The following is a 20,681-nucleotide window of genomic DNA, read 5'->3' on the forward strand; positions in this document are numbered from 1 at the left end:
TGCACAACCACCCCCAAGTCCCTTTCATTCTCTACCACTGTCAGTGTTGTACCATAGAGTTGATACGTTGCTCTGGGGTTGCTGTTTCCCATGTGTAGTACTTTACATTTGTCAATGTTAAACTTCATTTGCCACCTCTCAGCCCATCTGCTCAACCTTTCCAGATCCTGTTGCAGAAGCATAGTGTCAGTAGTGTCCTTGACAACCCTGCCAACCTTTGTATCGTCTGCAAACTTGGACATTAATCCCGATATACCATCATCAATATCATTTATAAATACAGAAAACAATAATGGACCCAACACTGAGCCCTGAGGGACTCCACTAATAACATCAGTCCACGATGAGCAGTGTCCATTGATTACCACTCTCTGTCTTCTCCCCCTCAACCACCCCTTTATCCATAGCAGCAATTTGCCTCCAATGTCACACTGCTCCAATTTGTGTAGCAGTCTTCCATGTGCAACAGTATCAAAAGCCTTTCTAAGATCCAAGTATATAATATCAAAGTTATTCCCTGCATCCAGTTCTTTTGTGACTGCATCATAGTATCCAATCAAGTTGGTCAGGCAAGACTTCCCCTTAACAAAACCATGCTGTGTCTGAGCTATAACTGAAGTCTTGTCTAAATGATCCTGCAGTGCGTCTTTAACCAGTGCCTCCATTAATTTTCCTGGAACAGAAGTCAAGCTCACAGGTCTATAATTACTTGTGTCAGCCTTTGATCCTCCTTTGTGAATTGGGGTCACATTTGCACATTTCCAGTCTATGGGTACCTCCCCTGAGTCCAAGGAAGCTCTCATAATTATGGCTAAGGGTTTGCTTACTTCCTTTGCTGCCTCCTTTAATATAACTGGATAGATCCCATCCACCCCGGGTGCCTTTCTTGTGTTTATCTTCAACAGTTTCTCCTCCACTTTACTCCCAGTTATTTCAAGATTCTGTAACTTACTGCTAGAGTTGAATACACCTCTGGCATTCCCCTCGCTGAATAACTCCTCATGTGTGAATGTCGATGCAAAATATTCATTTAGTTTGTTAGCCACCTGAGCAGGATCATCAACACTTGACCCATCAATATCAAGTGGACCAATCTGATTCATAAGGGGCTCACATCTGGTGAATATGGCATTGGCACACCCAGGGTCTTGAGCTGGATATCATCATTCTTCTCTTTCTTGTTCATTGTGTACAAAAGGATGTATACAATTTACTCTTCAGGGCAGGAATGCCAGGGGATTCCCCCCCCCTACTCTCTCTCTCTCTCTCTTGGTAATTCAGGATTTTTTTTTTTTTTGCTGGTGCAGCAAAAGTTTCAGGCTTCCTTGCACCATATAAATAATAATAATAACTAGGGGGCTTCGCCCCCTGCTCGCTATGCTCACTTCTTTTGATGAAATAAAATACTTATAGAACCTTTCAACTCTGTGTGTGTCTCTTCCTCAGCTATGAATACATAAATACGTTACTATATCTATATAATATTGGTGTAGTACACCATAGACGTAAAGAAAAATTACGATCGTAGTGTGAAAGGCATTATTTCATGTGTATCTCATATTTTACTCGTCCTTCACAACGAGTTATCATGTATTGCATTATCTTGAATCAGTAACGCTTCACCAATAGAGAAGACGATTGTGACTTATTCTCGGTGGGCACCACCACCAAGACCACACCGTTTCAAAGCTAGTTCGCTTTTGATCGGTGGGTGCTTTCACACTACGATCGATCTTATATAGATATAGAATCTTAAACTCTGAAAATTTTATGCCTTGTTGTATTTAGTTTATTTAAATAAATACGTTATATATGGAAAATCAAGAATGGTACCGCATGGTCATGTGAGATAAGCATAGCACGTGACCATGATTAAATATGTTTGTTTTACCACAGTAAAACAAGCTTCTGTTACGTATTTTGTATTTGTTACGTATTAAACGTAACCCGCATCTCTCTTCTCCCATTGGCTGATTAATATCGTTAGGAGAAAAATTATTTTAATGTATAGAAAGATAATAATAATGCTTGTTTTATAATACTTATAATACTTTTTTCTCATAGCTATTTTTTATTTAAAATGAGTTATTTTTATCAGATTTAACTAATTTAACTTTTAAAGTTGGCTTTAAAAAGTTAACTTATCCATGTTTGGTTTTAGAATGTACGTCGTTAGATGGCAATGGAATCTATAGTGAACTGTATGACGCACGGGAACGTCATTTGTCGATTATTGCAGAAGCTTCTTGAACTTTCTATGTTACTACGTTTATAAACGTGGTGTAAGATACTACTTTTAGGTACCGGGATACTAATTTTGGTATTTGTGTGGTTGTTTTGTAGTATCACCGTTTAGTATTTAACAAACTTCGGTAAGCTCTTTTGTATATCAGATTTGTACACACGTATATAGATTTTCGCCAACCATATTTTAACCGTATAATCAGGGAGTATAATACATTTTGTGCATGCCATGATTTGTTTCTTGAAACACAATAACTTTCTTTCATCTTAACTGATACGAACCAGAATTTTCATGAGATGTTTCATCACATTGCATATATATATATATATATATATTTTTTTTTTTTTTTCAATGGTTAGTGAGGTGAATTATTTCAGATATTACTTGACTAAGAAGAAACTTTCATAAAATTCCTTTTATTATTGTGCTTCATCGGAAATTAAAAAAAAAAACAAACAAATAACTAACCTTTAGCGATGTAATTTTGTTGAAACCTTTAACACAATCGGTACAATTACATTGCGAATTGCTTAGTGTATCTTCGAAGATAATGATTTATCCGTTCTTCGAAACGGTTGTTGGGTAGAGTAAACAGTCTAGGTTAGGTGTATCAAACTGTTCGCCGGACATACAACAGATCTAGGGAATAGAAATGGGCATTAAATATTTTAAAGTATTTACACTTGCACAAAAATACCCAACCACATTATCCAATAACACATTTCCCTTTCCCGCCTGGGGAGGAGGAGACGGTTTTACTGTCTCCCCCCACCACCCCCTCTATTCATTCTGGTGGGGCATGGGCATGCACCACTGTAAATGGAGTTGCCCTCCCTATCGGGAGGACAACTCCATTTACAGTGCTTCTGTCTATCAGAGGGATAGACAGAAGCTCCATACTTCTGTCTATCCCTCCAGTCTTCAGTCTCTCCCCCCCCCCCCACACACACAATCAAAAATTTAAACTAAAATCAACTTCGCCCACCTATTTGGCCTTCTACTAGCACACCCAGCAACGAGAGTTTTTTATTTTTTTTTAGGTCCTAGCCACTGGAGTTCCAGGAAATTAGGTGACAGGATCTGCCAGAGTGAACTGTATACTACTGGGTACCTGGTCTGCCACCACGGGGTGAAAGTGGGACAGTGTCGGGCCTCAGCAGGGGTCTGGTGGCTAAAGAACCAGAAGAACAATGGTACATGACATTACACATATACACAGTCCATACACTTTTAAACCTCTCATTTCCAGTCAACTGGTACACCTACAATGTATATTATGTGGAGATGGGGGAAACCCCTGGTGCCTCTGACCCTAAACACTACACTTTATCCAGTAACACAGCAAGTCCCAAACTACTAATCAAAACATGTTTGCAGACCCCTACACACACATAATAATAACTTAAAATTATCATCAATTTTCTATACATAGAACGAATAATTTGAAATATGAAAAACAGTTATATATATATTAATCGTATCAAAAATAAGTAATGTTCTATAACAAAATTCATTTTGGTTCTATCAGTATATTTTTTAAGAAAATAAACACATATTACTTGACACCTTCTGAATGTTTTGTGGACCCCCTGGAACTGGTTTACAGACCCCAGTTTGGGAAATGTAATAATACATAAGATGGTCATGTAAATTGTGAATTTTATTGAAACCTTGAAAGGCTGAATCCAGATTATGGATACGCCATGTTGCAGGCATGGCCAAATTCGGGACAATTCAAGCAAAAAGAACTGTGGGTTTTTTAATAGACTTCCATTTTTGGCTAGTGAAAAAAGGTTATGTTAGTTTACTCCAGTAATTCGGACACATCAAGCAAAAGAAGCCACTTCTTTCGGAGGTGTACCCATAAACTGGAGTATAACCAACTTGCGAAATTCGACAAAACTTGTGGGCCCCACGTGACCTGCCAATTGGATATGCATGGTCCAGGCTATTTTACACTATTGCTTTCTCAGGGAATGAACAGTTGGAATACATTCTCCAAACTGATAGCTTGAGTTTAGAATATTTGTAAAGAGCTTGTGAACGGAGTTAGATCGTTATCTCGTGAACCAGTGGCCATACTACATGGTATTGTAGTAGTGGCATGTGATGCAAGAAAGCAAGCGAGCATCACCCTAAAATAAAAAAAAAAAAAAATTACAAAAGAATTCCCTCTAAATATTTGTCCAGTTCCTCCTTAAATTTATTTAACCAATCAACTTCCACAACGACAGATGGGAGTTTGTTCCAGCAATTAACCACCCGCTGGCTAAAGGCAAATTTACGCACACCTATTCTACATCTGTCCTTCCTCAATTTCAATTTATGCCCCCTTAGGTTTGTAATCTGAACAAGTGGAAGAATTCCATCAGAATTCAGCGTGCTCAACCCATTCAAGGCCTCACCTCAATCAGATCACCTCGCAGGTGCCTAGTCTCCAGCTGCTGTAATTTGCAGAACTTAAGCCTCTCTTGGTAAGAGGATCCCTTCATTCCCCTCACCAATCTTGTTGCCCTTCTCTGTACACGCTCAAACAAATCTACATCCTTCCTAAAATGAAGTCTCCAGACCTGCACGCACTACTCAAGGTGTGGCCTGACCATTGCCTTATACAGAGGGACAATCACCTCCTTTTCCCTGCTAACAAAATACCTGTATATCATTGACAACACCCCATGACCTGCCCTGGCAGCCTGTCTGCATTGCTCAGAAAACTTCATATCTGACTGCACAATTACTCCCAGGTCTTTTCCATTTTCTACCTCCTTAAGTGTAGTACCGCACAGTTGGTACGTTTCTCTGGATTACTTCTACACATATGCAGTACTTTGCATTTTTCAATGTTAAACTTCAGTTGCCACTTCTCAGCTCATCTGCCCAAATTTTCTAGATCCTGTTGCAGTAACACACTGCCATTACTGTCATTTAACAACCCTGCCAACTTTGTATCAACTGCAAACTTCGATACTAAGCCTGATATACCTTCATCAATATCATTGATAAATATACAAAACAACAGTGGACCCAACACCGAACATTGTGGTACTCCACTAATAACATTAGTCCACGAAGAGCAGCACTCATTGATTACCACCCTCTGTCTTCTCCCACTCAACCATCCTTTTATCCATTGTAGCAACTTATCCTTAATATCCTTAACAGTAAACAAGGAATTACTTTGTTTACTGTTTTTACTCTCTTTAAAAATTACAGCTGTGAATTACAGGCTCTGAAAAAGCGATAAGTGTTTGTCTTTTTATTTACCTAATTGTTATTTTATATTGTATTTTATACGTAGTCTTATAGTTACGCTGGTTATTTTTAATTTAGATAAATAGTTTTTGTAAATTACTGCTTAATATACGTAAAACTGTTATTTCGTTCGAATCTTGCAGCCATTGTTTTTGTATAGAGAGGTAAGGAATTCAAATTTTTAATAATTATATAGCGTAATACGCATCACTGTTTCTATTAGATACCGTAGTATTGACATTTAATTAATTAAATTTATTGATCTTATTAATTTTAAATATCATGCCTCAGACTATAGTAGCAAAGCAACAGGCACAAAGTGGTAGGAGTGCTGTGACTCGTGGGAGAACTGAGGGGGCCGATTCTCCAATGCATCACAGCCTAAAAAAATGTGCAACTTGTGAAATGTTTGCTGAACTCTCTGGAACTGAAAATGATATTGCCGTGGGGGATGTCTTTGCGTGTGTGCAATGTGAGGAAATCAGGCGACAACTGAGCGTTGTTATGGGCCTATATGAGAGCTTGAGGGACAGGGTGGATGCCCCCGAAGGATCTTAATTGAGGGCCCATCAAGCTCTCAGCTGCCCACATCAATACCAGAGTTTGCACTTGGTCATTGCGCGACACAGCGGCAACCCCAAAGGCAGAATGCGCTGGTCCCCAAGGAACTAGTAGTTGTTGGTGACTATTGTCAGGGAAACGTGGAACATGCTTTGTAAAAAGGATAGGTGGAACAGGACCAGGGTATGTCTGCCAGGAGAAAAAGTTGATGATGTTGTAGAGCGGATATCACCTTTTAAGGGCACAAAAGGTGATATAGTTGTACACGTTGGCACTAATGATATTAAGAATAGGAGACCGGCAGAATTAACAAGTACAGGTCACTGTTGAACAAAAGCTGTGAATTAGGGTTGAATTTGAAAGTGTCTGCAATTCTGCCCAGATACGAGAGGAGGGAGTATATGATGAGAGCCCTGTCGATCAATTCAGCCCTGGGAAGATTGTGCAAGGCTCAAGGTGTAGAATTTTTTTCAGTCTCATCTGTACTTGTTAACAGGAGAGACTGCTTCTACAGGGATGGGATACACCAAAATAGAAAAGGTACAAGAATATTTTCTGATGCTATCGAGGCAGTGTTAGGTGGGTCGGAAAACTGCTAGCTTGGGGGGATACAAGGACTAATAGTTTAACAGTAGCTGCAGGCAGAGGTGAAGGTGATTCTTGCACAACTTCTATTAGAATAAGTAGCGACCTGGAGCAAGGGGTGTCGGGTGTTTCAGGGACGGATGGCAGTCATCGTGAAATAGGTGGGTATATGCGATGTGTTAGGGTAACTAGGAATTGGTGCATGTATGCTTGCATGTATATCAATGCTAGAAGTATAGTAAAGAAATTTGATGAATTTGAAGTGTTGGTCAAGACATCAAAGGTGGATATTGTTGGGATAGCAGACACATGGTGTCATCCAGATATAAGGAATGCAGAACTGGAATTTGGGGAGTACAATGTGTACAGAAAGGATAGGAAGGGAGGAGGTGTTATGCTGTTAATTAAGAAAAACATAAAATCAAAAGAAGTGCACCCTGTTGATATAGATGAACAGTGCACTGTTGAGTCAGTTTGGTGTGACATAAGCACTGCAAAAGCAAAAATAAGAGTAGGAGTGTATTATAGGCCTAATGACTTACCATTAGCATTAGTAGAGGCATATGATGCAAGAAAGCAAGCTTATTCAGCATCAGCCAAAAAAAAAAAAAAAAAAAACAACCACTACTCCCATTTCATCCCTCCGTTCGTTCGAAATACCTGCCCAGCTGGGCCTTAAATTTGTTTAGGCTATCAACTTCAACAACAAGTGATGAAGTCTATTCCACAAACCAACTGCCCGCTGGCTAAAGGCAAATTTCCGCACATCTATCCGACATCCGTCCTTCCACAATTTGAATTTATGCCCTCTCAGGTGATTATTCTGAGCAAGATGAAGAATACCATCGGCACTGAACATGCTCAAGCCATTCAAAGCCTTATACACCTCTATCAGATCACCTCGCCGATGCCTAGTCTCCAGACTCTGTAATTTGCAAAATTTAAGCCTTTCTTCGTAAGAGCAACCCTTTGTTCCATTCACTAATCTTGTTGCCCTTCTCTGTACTCGTTCCAGCAGCTCTACATCCTTCTTGAAATGAGGCCTCCAGACCTGTATACAGTACTCAAGGTGTGGCCTGACCAATGCCTTATACAAGGGAATAATCACATCCCTGTCCCTGCTAGAAAAATTCCTGTATATCATTGACAAGACACCATGAGCTACTCTTGCAGCTCGTCTGCACTGCTCAGAGAACTTCATATCTGCCTGCACAATTACCCCCAGGTCCTTTTCATTCTCTACCACTGTCAGCGTAGTACCACAGAGTTCATACGTTGATCTGGGGTTACTGTTTCCCATATGTAGTACTTTACATTTGTCAATGTTAAACTTCATTGGCACCTCTCAGGCCATCTGCTCAACCTTTCCAGATCCTGTTGCAGCAGCATAGTATCAGTAGTGGCTTTAACAACCCTGCCAACCTTGGTATCGTCTGCAAACTTGGACATTAAGCCTGATACACCATCATCAGTATCATTTATAAATACAGAAAACAACAATGAACCCAACACTGAACCCTGAGGAACTCCACTAATAACATTAGTCCACGTTGAGCAGTGTCCATTGATTACCACTCTGTCTTCTGCCACTCAACCATCCCTTTATCCATAGCAGCAATTTGCCTCCAATGCCACACTTCTCCAATTTGTGCAGCAGTCTTCCATGCGCAACAGTATTAAAAGCCTTTCTAAGATCCAAGTATATGATATCAAAGTTATTCCCTGCATCCAGTTCCTTTGTGACTGCATCATAGTATCCAATCAAATTGGTCAGACAAGACCTGCCCTTAACAAAACCATGCTGTGTCTGAGCTATAACTGAATTCTTGTCCAGATGATTCTGCAGTGCTTCTTTAACCAGTGCCTCCATTAATATTCCTGGAACCGAAGTTAAACTAACAGGTCTATAATTACTTGTGTCAGCCTTTGATCCTCCTTTGTGAATTGGGGTTACATTTGCACATCTCCAGTCTATGGGTACCTCCCCTGAGTCCAAAGAAGCTCTCATAATTATGGCTAGGGGTTTGCTTACTTCCTTTGCTGCCTCCTTTAATATAACTGGATAGATCCCATCCCCCCCGGGTGCCTTTTTTATGTTTATCCTCAACAATTTCTCCTCCACTTTCCTCTCAGTTATTAGAAAATAATCTAGCTCACTGCCAATGTTTACTTCACCTACGACATTCCCCTTCCTGAATAACTCCTCATGTGTGAATGTAGATGCAAAATACTCGTTTAGATTGTTAGCCACCTGAGCTGGATCCTCAACTGTTGAACCATCAACATCCAGTGGACCAATCTGATTCATCCCTTTCCTTCTTGAGTTTAAATAGGTAAAGAACTCTTTTCTGTTTTTATTTGAGTCCTTTGCCAAGGATTTCTCATAATCTGCCTTTGCCTGCCTAATCTCCTTTGTGACTTGGTTACAGACCAACTTATATCTATCATAGGCTTCCATGTCACCCATTAATTTGTATGTATCCCATGCATTTTTCTTCTCTGCCATATGTCTCATTAGTTCATCTGACAACCATTTAGGCCTGAACCTTGAACAATATTTCTTGGTTGGTATGTAAAGCCTGGTAGCTTCCAAGATTAGTTCCTTGAATGCTTCCCATTTTGAATTTGCTGTAGGTAAAATCATCAGTTGGTCCCACTGTATAGAATTTAAATACTGTCTCAGACCATCATAGTCGCCTTTATGAAGGCAAAAACCCTTCCCTTTACCTCTGATGGTAGTTACCTCCTTGAGTAAATCCCAATTCAGCACACTGTGATCACTGCCATCCAGTGGTTCCTTTATCTGCAGATTCCCAATGCATGATGAATCGCTACTGATAATCATATCAAGAGTATTACTCCCTCTAGTTGCCTCCCGAACATGCTGGTGTAGAAAACAATCATCCAATAAATCCACAAAAGCCTTGCTAGTGTGTGAGTGACCAACCCACAAATTCCAGTCAATATCTGGGAAATTAAAATCCCCCATTATAAGACTCTCTGATTTACTGGCCCATTCTATTTCCCTGTACAGTATCTTATTATACTCATCAGAGTCATTAGGCCTATGGCACACTCCTACTCTCAATTTTGATTTACCTATGCTTATGTCACACCAAACTGACTCGACACTGCCCTGTCCATCAATGTCGACTGGCTTCACTTCCTTGGATTTTATTTCTTTTTTAACTAATAGCATAACCCCTCCTCCCCTCCTGTCCTGTCTATCCTTTCTATACACATTGTACTCCCCAAATTCCAGTTCTGCATTCCTTATATCTGTGTGACACCACGTCTGTGATATCCCAACAATATCTGCCTTTGATGTTTTGAGCAATACCTCAAATTCATCAAATTTGTTTACTAAACTCCTCGCATTGGTGTACACGCAAGTATACCTGCACCTGTTTCTATTCTTAGCTACCCTAACACAACCCATGTGTTTACTTGTACCGCAATGACTTCCAGCAGTTTCTGAAATATCCTGCATCTTGTTTTTCAGGCTTCTGCTCATTCCAATAGAAGCAGTGCAAGAATCTCTTTCACCTCTGCCAGTGGCTACTGTTAATCCATTAGTCTTTGTCTCCCCCCAAGCTAGCAGTTTTCCGACCCACCTAACACTGCCTCGATAGCATCAGCAAATATTCTTGCACCCTTTCTATTTAAGTGTATCCCATCATTGTAGAAGCAACCTCTCCTGTTAACAAGTACATTCCAGGCTGAAAAAAATTCTACCCCTTGAGCCTTGCACAATCTTTCCAGGGCCGAATTGATCGACAAGGCTCTCATCATATACTCCCTCCTATCGTGTCTGGGCAGAATTGCAGACACTTTCAAATTCAACCCTACTTCACGGCTTTTTTTTCAACAGTGACCTGTACTTGTTAAGTAATTCCGCTGGTCTCCTACTCTTAATATCATTAGTGCCAACGTGTACAACTATATCACCTTTTGTGCCCTTAAAAGATGATATCTGCTCTACAACGTCATCAACCTTTGCCCCTGGCAGACATACCCTGGTCCTGTTCCACCTATCCTTTTTACAAAGCATGTTCCCCGTTTCCCTTACAATAGAGTCACCAACAACTACTAGTTCCTGTGGGACCAGCGCATTCTGCCTTGGGTGTTGCCGCTGTGTTGCATGATGCCCAAGTGCAAGCTCTGGCGTTGATGTGGGCAGCTGAGAGCTTGATGGGCCCCTCAATTTAGTTTCTTTGAGGACATCCACCCTGTCCTTCAAGGTCTCATATAAGCCCATAACAGCGCCGAGTTGTCGCCTAATTTCCTTGCACTCCTTGCAACGTGCACACACAAAGACATCCCCCATGGCAGTATCATGTCCCGTATCCGATTGCTCCGCAAACATCAAGCAAACAGTGCATCTTAAAAGGCTGTGATTCAGAGGGCAACTGCCCCCCTCAGTTCTCCCCTGAGTCACAGCACTCCCATTAGCTTGAGCCTTTTGCTTTGCTGATCTGGTCAGAGTCATGATTTCGATTTAAATGTCAATAAAATTACAATTTCAGAAAAAAATTAAAACCTTAAACTTGTATCTTAACACAGTTATAACGCTATATTTATTTTTCAGTATCGGGTGTTATCTAAGAGTTCCCTTTATATAACTTCCTTATCAAGTATGTATTAATTATTTGTTACGTTTGTACTCTAAGTCGTTATATATATATAGTTAAAAGTACAATTTAATTGACAATGAAGTTTAACAAGATTAATAGATCTACTGATTAATTGACAATATTATATTATGCACTATACTATACAAAGCTAATGCTATCGAATTCCGGATATGCTGTATCGCGTTTCAGTAACGAGTGTTATCTACGAAATCCCTTTATATAACTTCCGTATCAAGTTATGTATTAATTATTTATTTTTACTAATTATTTATGTTCCGTAACCTAAGTGGTTATATGTATAGTTAAAAGTACAATTTAATTGCCAATGAAGTTCGACAAGATTAATAGATTTTACTGATTAATTTTCATGTAACAATGGCGGCTGTTTATGAACGGTAAACACGTGGATTTGATGCCCTTTCCGATACTAAGTAATACCTACAAATCTCTATCTAAGTTACTTTAACTTTAAGTACCGTAAATAGGAATATAAAGCTACTCTAGAAATAAGTTAATATGTCAATTTAAACTAATAAAGCAGAAAATAAATCAGAAAAAACTTCTCTGTTCCAAGAGCGGCAGAAAGGCACGTCCGCACAGGAAACTCTCGTCCTCAAACTCCCACTTGAATGAGTACAATGAGCAATCATACAGAGAACTAGAGTGGGCTAGTAAATCAGAATGTCTTATAATGGGGGATTTTAACTTCCAGATTTTAACTGGAATTTGTGGGTTGGTCACTCACACACTAGTCAAACTTTTGTGGATTTATTGGATGATTGTTTTCTGCACCAGCATGTTCGAGAGGCAACCAGAGAGAGTTTCAAGGAACTAATACTCTTGATCTGGTTATCAGCAGTGATCATTCGTGTATTAAGAATTTGCAGATAAAGGAAACACTAGGTGGCAGTGATCACAATGTACTGATGTGGGATTTACTTAAAGATTTAATTACCATTAGGGGTAAAGGAAAGGGTTTTTGCTTCCGTAGAGGTAGTACAGTGGCCTCAGACAGTTTTTAAATTTTGTACAGTGGGATCAACTGACGATGTTACCAACAGTAAATTCTAAGCATTCAAGGAATTAATTGTGGATGCTACTAAAAGGTTCATACCTATTAAGAAATATTGTTCAAGGTTTAGGCCTAAATGGTTATCAAATGAGACTCGTAACAGAGAATTTATGTGATGCCTATAAATTATCAAGTGATTCAGAAGCCTATGGCAGATATCAGCTAGTCTGTAATCAGGTCACAAAGGAGGTTAGGCAGGCGAAGGCAGATTACGAGAAATCCTTGGCAAAATATGCTATGAAAAACAGCAAGGATTTCTTTACTTATATAAACTCTAAAAGGAAGTAGATGAATCTGATTGGTCCACTTGACATCAATGGTTTGACTGTTGATGATCCTGCTCAGATAGCAAACAAACTTTACTTAAAGTTAAAAATGCATTGCAGGATCATCTAGACAAGACTGCAGCAATAATTCAGACACAGCATGGGTTTGTTAAGGGAAAGTCTTGTCGGACAAATTTGATAGGATATTATGATGTGGTTACAAAGGAACTGGATGCAAAAAATAATTTTGATATATCACATTTCAGGATTTCAGGAAAGCTTTTGACACTTGTGCATGGAAGACTATTGTACAAATTGGAGCGGAATGGTATTAAGGGTAAGTTGCTACAATGGATAAAAGGATGGTTAAGTGGGAGAAGCATACTGGAACCAAGTGGCAGACGATCTTGAAGAGGCGGCATCCAAGCATGAGTACCGCACTCTCTACCGTACCCGCAGATGTCTGAGCGGAAAGACCAAATTGATTAGTGACAACATCAAGAATGCTGATGGGACCTTCGTGCGAGCACCGTCCGAACGCCTGCAACGGTGGAGTGAATTCTTTAAAGCATTGTATAATTGCGACCCACCTCAGGGACCACCAGCAGCCGCACCACCGATCGATCCCTCTGAGGTCTCCATGGTCGATGTCGAGCCTACAGTAGAAGAAGTGAAAGCAGCCATACAATCCCTAAAGAATGGCAGGGCACCAGGAGTGGACCAAGTCACCACAGAAGCGATCAAAGCCTGGAGAGATGTACTGCTTCACCGACTACACTCACTCCTCAAAACCATCTGGTGCACTGAACAAATTCCGCTAACATGGAGGAAAGCCATTATCCTGCCAATCCACAAGAAAGGTGATAACTGGGATTGCAAGAACTACCATGGCATCAATCTCCTTTCCATCATCGGAACTGGCGCCTCCGTAGCCAGGTGGGAAGGAGCAGCAGTGCTCCTTCGCACACGCTTCTTGATTAGACCGGGGTTCAAGCCCGTCACCACCAAATACGGAGGATGCGGAAAGGGAATGACCACCGCATATCCCGGAGCAATATGGCCTTAGTTGCTAATGCTCCTAAATAACAAACAAAATCCATCATCGGAAAGGTCCTTATGAAGATCATTCAGTCAAGGCTGCAAAAACATCGCGAGCAAACCAGTCGAGAAGAACAGGCGGGATTTAGACCCGGGCGAGGATGCTGTGATCAAATCTTCGCCATCCATCAACTGATGGAGGAGAGGATTCGGTGTGGACAGCGAACCGTCATTGTTTTTATTGACTTTAAGTCTGCTTTCGACTGTGTCCACCGAAAAGTCATCACACTCCTCCAAACTGCATACAACAGTTTAACCAGCCAGGTTCGCATCCAGAACGATTTATCTGAGGAATATACCATCCAAACTGGAGACCGCCAAGGGGACATGGCCTCCCTGTCGCTTTTTAACATCGTGGTCGACGCCATTATGAGGCAAGCATTCAGCAACAGACGGGGTATACAATATGGCAAGGATCACTATGTGACTGACTTTATGTTTGCCGACGATAGTGCTATCTTTGCCGGAAACGACGCTGAAGCCACGGACATCCTCTACGACATTGCCCACATTGCCCGGCCATACGGGTTGAAGATCAATGCTGATAAGACAAAGGCCCTGACAACACATGGGTCGCAAGCCACCATCTATCTCGAAAGCGTCCAGATCGAGCAAGTGCAGGACTTTAAATACCTTGGGTCGCTGGTCCAGGAGAAGAAAGTTGCATCCACCGTGGAGATCCACAGCAGAATTGGACAGGTGGCTACTGCATTCGCCTCGCTGAAATGGTGTCTGTGGAAGAGGACCAACATTTCCTCAAAGACTAAAATCTGACTCTTCCGGACTTTGATTCTGCCCATTCTCCTTTACGGAACGGAAACATGGATTTGTCTCAAGCTAGATATAAACAAACTTGAGGTATTCCAACTGCGATGCCTGCAGCAGATCCTGGGCATCTCACGTCATGACCGCATCACTAATGATACCATCCACGCCAGATGCCAACTGCAACCAAAAATCGCCGACCAAATCCAGAAGCGAAGGCTTAGATGGTTTGGCCACGTATGTAGAATGGGCGCGAATAGAATACTATGCACACTCCTTTGGAGACAATGACCCACCCAATGGAGCATTCAACAGACTGCGCCTAGGAAAACGTGGGCCAAGCAAGTGGAAAATGACCTGAAGAGCCAATGTCTCAACATTAATCAGGCCAGGACTGACGCCATGGATTGTAAAGCATGGAAGAACATCACAGAGCAAGTCCGAAACCCTGCAGCGCCTGCAGCAGCGTACTGGTTGCGTGGACAACCGCCTCTCCAGCCGTCAGCTAAGGACCAAAGAAGAAGTGGGAGAAGACAGAGGGTGGTAATCAATGGGTGATGCTATTCGTGGACTAATGTTATTAGTGGAGTCATACAGGGTTTGGTGTTGGGTCCACTGTTGTTTTGTATATTTATCAATGATATTGATGAAGGTATATCAGGCTTAGTGTCGAAGTTTGCAGATGATACAAAGGTTGGCAGGGTTGTTAATGGCAGTGTGCTACTGCAACAGGATCTAGATACTTGGGCAGATGGGCTAAGAAGTGGCAACTGAAGTTTAAACTTGACAAATGCAAAGTACTGCATATGGGTAGAAGTAACCTGAGAGAAAAGTACCAGCTGTGTGGTACTACACTTAAGGTGGAAGAAAATGAAAAAGACCTGGGAGTAATTGTGCAGGCAGATATGAAGTTTACTGAGCAATGCAGACAGGCTGCCAGGGCAGGTCATGGGGTTTTGTCAATGATATATAGGAATTTTGCTAGCAGGGAAAAGGAGGTTATTGTCCATCTGCCAACTGGGCTAGCCGGGTGGGTACCTGGCAACCCAAAGGTCACGGGTTCGAATCCCGCCTCGGGCTTGGATCAAAGTACTGCAAAAACCTTAGGAGGTGCATTATGGCCACAGATGCTGATGTGCCAACAACAACCAAAAAGAAAAAAAAAAAAAAAAATTGTCCCTCTGTTATAAGGCAATGGTCAGGCCACACCTTGAGTACTGCGTACAGGTCTGGAGGTCTCATTTTAGGAAGGATGTCGATTTGCTTGAGCATGTACAGAGAAAGGCAACAAGATTGGTGAGGGGAATGAAGGGATCTTCTTACCAAGAGAGGCTTAAGTTATGCAAATTGCAGTGGCTGGAGACTAGGCACCTGCACGGTGATCTGATTGAGGTATATAAGGCCCTGAATGGGTTCACGCTGAATTCTGAAGGGATCCTTCCACTTGTTCAGATTACGAACCCTAAGGGGGCCATAAATTCAAATTAAGAAAAGACAAGATGTAGAATAGATGTGCGGAAATTTGCCTTTAGCCAGCAGGTGGTTAATTGCTGTCGTTGTAGTAGCAGTGGCATGTGATGCAAGAAAGCAACTGTATGAGCTTATGCAGCATCAGCCAAAAAAAAAAAAAATAAATAAATAAAAATAAATAATAAAATAAATCACACCATTCCCTCCAAATGCCTCTCCAGTTCCTCCTTAAATTTATTTAACCTGTCAACTTCCACAATGACAGATGGAAGTTTGTTCCAGCAATTAACCACCCGTTGGCTAAAGGCAAATTTCCGCACATCTATTCTACCTCTGTCTTTTCTTAATTTGAATTTGTCCCCTTAGGTTTGTAATTTGAACAAGTGCAAGGATCTCATCAGAATTCTGCGTGCTCAACCGATTCAAGGCCTTATATACCTCAATCAGATCACCATGCAGGTGCCTAGTCTCCAGCCACTGCAATTTGCAGAACTTAAGCCTCTCTTGGTAAGAGTATCCCTTCATCCCCCCTCACTAATCTTGTTGCCCTTCTCTGTACACGCTCAAGTAAATCTACATCCTTCCTAAAATGAGGCCTCCAGACCTGTACGCAGTACTCAAGGCGTGGCCTGACCATTGCCGTATACAGAGGGACAATCACCTCCTTCTCCCTGCTAGCAAAATTCCTATATATCATTGACAAAACCCTGTGAACTGCCCTGGCAGGCTGTCTGCATTGCTCAGAAAACTTCTTATCTGTCTGCACAATTACTCCCAGGTCTTTTTCATTTTCTACCACCTTAAGTGTAGTACCACATAACTGGTACGTTTCTCTGGGGTACGAGAGAAACGTACCAGTTATGTACTGGTACGAGACCACTGTACTCACCTTTACGGAAGCAAAAACCCTTTCCTTTGCCGACGATGGTAATTAAATCTTTAAGTAAATCTCACATCAGTACACTGTGATCACTGCCACCTAGTGGTTCCTTTATCTGCAAATTCTTAATACACAAATGGTCACTGCTGATAACCAGATCAAGAGTATTACTTTCTCTGGTTGCCTCTCGAACATGCTGCTGCAGAAAACAATCATCCAATAAATCCACACAAGTCTGACTAGTGTTTCAGTGACCAACCCACAAGTTTCAGTCAATATCTGGGAAGTTAAAATCCCCCATTATAAGACATTCCGATTTACTAGCCCACTCTATCTCTCTGTTCAATTGTTCATTATACTCATTCGAGTCATTAGGCCTATAACACACTCCTCTTATTTTTGCTTTCACAGTGCTTATGTCACACCAAACTGACTCAACAGTGCACTGTTCATCTATATGAACTGGATGCACTTCTTTTGATTTTATGTTTTTCTTAATTAACAGCATAACACCTCCTCCCTCTCTATACTGTCTATCTTTTCTGTACACATTGTACTCTCCAAATTCCAGTTCAGAATTCCTTATATCTGTGTGACACCATGTGTCTGCTATCCCAACAATATCTGCCTTTGATGTCTTGACCAACTCTTCAAATTTATCAAATTTATGGGCTCCTCCATAGCCAGGTAGGAAGGAGCAGCAGTGTGTAGCACACGCTTCTTGATTAGACCGGGGTTCGAGCCTGTCACCACCAAATACGGAGGATGCGGAAAGGTCAGGGAATGACCACCGCATATCCCGGAGCAATATGGCCTTAGTTGCTAATGCTCCTAAAAACCAAATAACAACAACATCAAATTTATTTACTATACTTCTACCATTGGTATACATGCAAGCATACATGATCCTATTCTTAGTTACCCTAACACATCCCATATACCCACCTATTTCAGGATGACTGCCATCCGTCCCTGAAACCCCGAACACCCCACACTCAAGGTCGTTACTTATTCTAATAGAAGTTGTGCAAGAATCACCTTCACCTCTGCCTACGGCTACTGTTAAACTATTAGTCCTTGTATCCCCCCAAGCTATCAGTTTTCCGACCCACCTAACACTGCCTCGATACGATAGCATCAGCAAATATTCTTGCACCCTTTCTATTTAAGTGTATCCCATCTCTATAGAAGCAGTCTCTCCTGTTAACAAGTACAGTCGGTCCTCGTATAACACGTGTTTATATTACACGAATTCGATCATACACGATTTATAAATAGGGGAACGATATCTTATATAACACGAACCGAATTCGCTTATGCACGATTCGCCTTCGTGTTTACAAGAAATGGCAGTCGAACGCACAGTCACCCCAACCGAACGCAACACGATAGAATTAAGAGAAGATTCTGAAAATGTATTTGTTTTTTATATCAGTGAAGGGGAAACACATTTCACCATAATAACGTAAAAACCAACACAATTCCAGCTATCGGTATAATCGCAAATGCAATTAGATCGAGTTTACTACCAGTTTATAACAGATTCCCCTAGCCGAAACGCAACTGGAAATTGTTTTTGTTGTTTTATGGTAGTCACCCCTAGAAATGTGTTTTAGTAAAATGTGAGGCGTTAATAGCGTATCTCTGCCTTTACGTTGTTGTTTATTCAGTTGCTACACGCACACAGCTTTGTTTATGTGTATCAAGCGTGCCTCCTCATTTTGTAATTGTGCTTTATTCCCTAAAAATGAGTAAAATACTTAAAAGGTGTGAAAAGGAAGCGTCCTGGTGAAGACACTACAGATTCAAAGAGAAAAAGAAAAGCAATATCGATAAACAGAGGCGGACTGGATCTAATTCTTTCCCGGGAAAATTTATAGTGGCCTCATACTAGCGTTTATGGCCAAAATCACACCGGCCTCCGGCCCACCAGGGTTTCCCCGGTCAGGCTTATGGCCAGTCCGCCTCTGTCGATAGAGAAAAAATATTAAATTGTGAAACGCTTTGAGCGAAATGAAAGACCATGTGATATTGCACGTGCTTTCAGACCTAAATGAGGCAACGCCGGGAATTACAAAGAATGCAGAGAAAATAAAAAATTTCATAGCAGGAACAGAACAACTCAGTGTAATTAAAATCCATTAGATTAAGACACAAAGATACAAGATATCTTTGTGTCCTACGATAGAAGCAAAAGCATTAGCAATATTTTATTACATAATAGTCGTAATAAAATACGTAAGTATTTTATTCGTAAAAAATACTTAAGTATTTTATATTATATTATAATAAAATAATAATAAAAAATATTATAAAAAATTATAATATTTTTTATTACGTATTTTAATCATAATAAAATACGTAAGTATTTTATTACGATTATTTATTGTGTTTGGTAATGTTTTGGTAACAAATGTGTGTTCAATCTTGGGTGGCCGTCACCTAACCCTACTTTTCCCATAGGGCCTGTTGTTTATATTGCACGATTTTGCATTGCACAAGGGTTTCCAGGAACACAACTATCGTGCTATATGAGGACAGACTGTACAGTCCAGGCTGAAAAAAATTCTACCCCTTGAGCCTTGCACATTCTTTCCAGGGCCGAATTGATCGACAAGGCTCTCATCATATACTCCCTTCTATCGTGTCTGGGCAGAATTGCAGACACTTTCAAATTCAACCCTAATTCTCGGCTTTTGTTCAACAGTGACCTGTACTTGTTAAGTAATTCTGCCGGTCTCCTACTCTTAATATCATTAGTGCCAACGTGTACAACAATATCACCTTTTGTGTCATTAAAAGATGATATCCGCTCTACAGCATCATCAACCTTTGCCCCTGGCAGACATACTCTGGTCCTGTTCCACGTATCCTTTTTACAAAGCATGTTTCCCTGACAATAGTCACCAACAACTATTAGTTCCTGTGGGACCAGCGCATTCTGCTTTGGTGGTTGCCGCTGTGTTGCATGATGACCAAGTGCAACCTCTGGCGTTGATGTGGGCAGCTGAGAGCTTGATGGGCCCCTCAATTTAGATCTTTCGAGGGCATCCACCCTGTCCTTCAAACCCTCATATAGGCCCATAACAACGCTGAGTTGTCGCCTGATTTCCTTACACTCCTTACATCGCGCACACACACACAAAGACATCCCCCATGGCAATATCATGTTCCGTTGCAGAGAGTTCGGCAAACATATCACAAGTCGCACATTTTTTTAGGTTCTAATGCGACGGAGTATCGCCCCCCCCCCTCAGTTCTCCCCCGAGTCACAGCACTCCTGCCACTTTGTGCCCGTTGCTTTGCTGCTCTAGTTTGGGGCATGATATTTTTAATTAATTAAATTAATTAAATATCAATACTACGCTATCTAATAGAAACAGTGAAGCATATTACTCTATAAATTATACGTTAGAACTACCTATCTACCTCAATTAAAAATTTGAATTCCCTACCACTATATACAAAAACAATGGCTGCAAGATTCGAATGAAATAATGGTTTTACGTATATTAAGTGTTACGTATATCTACAAAAACTGTTTATCTAAATTAAAATAAAAATAACCAGCGTAACTATAAGACTACGTATTAAGTACAATATAAAATAACAATTATGTAAATAAAAGGTAAACACTTATCGTTTTTTCGGAGCCTGCAAGTCACAGCTGTAATTTTTAAAGAGAGTCAGCTCCTTCTGGTGTGGAAGTTGATAGGTTGAATCAATTTAAGGAGGAACTGGACGGGTATTTGGAGGGAAAGGTGTGATTTTTTTTTTTTTTTTTTGGCTTATGCCACATAACTCATACACTTGCTTTCTTGCATCACATGCCACTACTACTACCATTCTGCTC

The 20,681-nt window shown here is 40.8% G+C and overlaps 1 protein-coding gene across 1 annotated transcript in view; it reads left to right on the forward strand.

Moving 5' to 3' along the window:
• Positions 1 to 2,183: 2,183 nt before the first annotated feature.
• LOC150087088 (dnaJ homolog subfamily B member 4-like) overlaps positions 2,184 to 20,681 on the forward strand; it is an 82,579-nt gene continuing 64,081 nt past the window's right edge. The window contains exon 1 of the mRNA XM_090372940.1: positions 2,184 to 2,372. The gene's annotated coding sequence lies outside the window, so the exon portion shown is untranslated. The remainder of the gene's footprint in view (positions 2,373 to 20,681) is intronic.

The sequence above is a fragment of the Mastigoproctus giganteus genome, chromosome 4 (assembly GCF_048544385.1).
Source record: "Mastigoproctus giganteus isolate SK-2022 chromosome 4, ASM4854438v1, whole genome shotgun sequence".
Taxonomy (NCBI): domain Eukaryota; kingdom Metazoa; phylum Arthropoda; class Arachnida; order Uropygi; family Thelyphonidae; genus Mastigoproctus; species Mastigoproctus giganteus.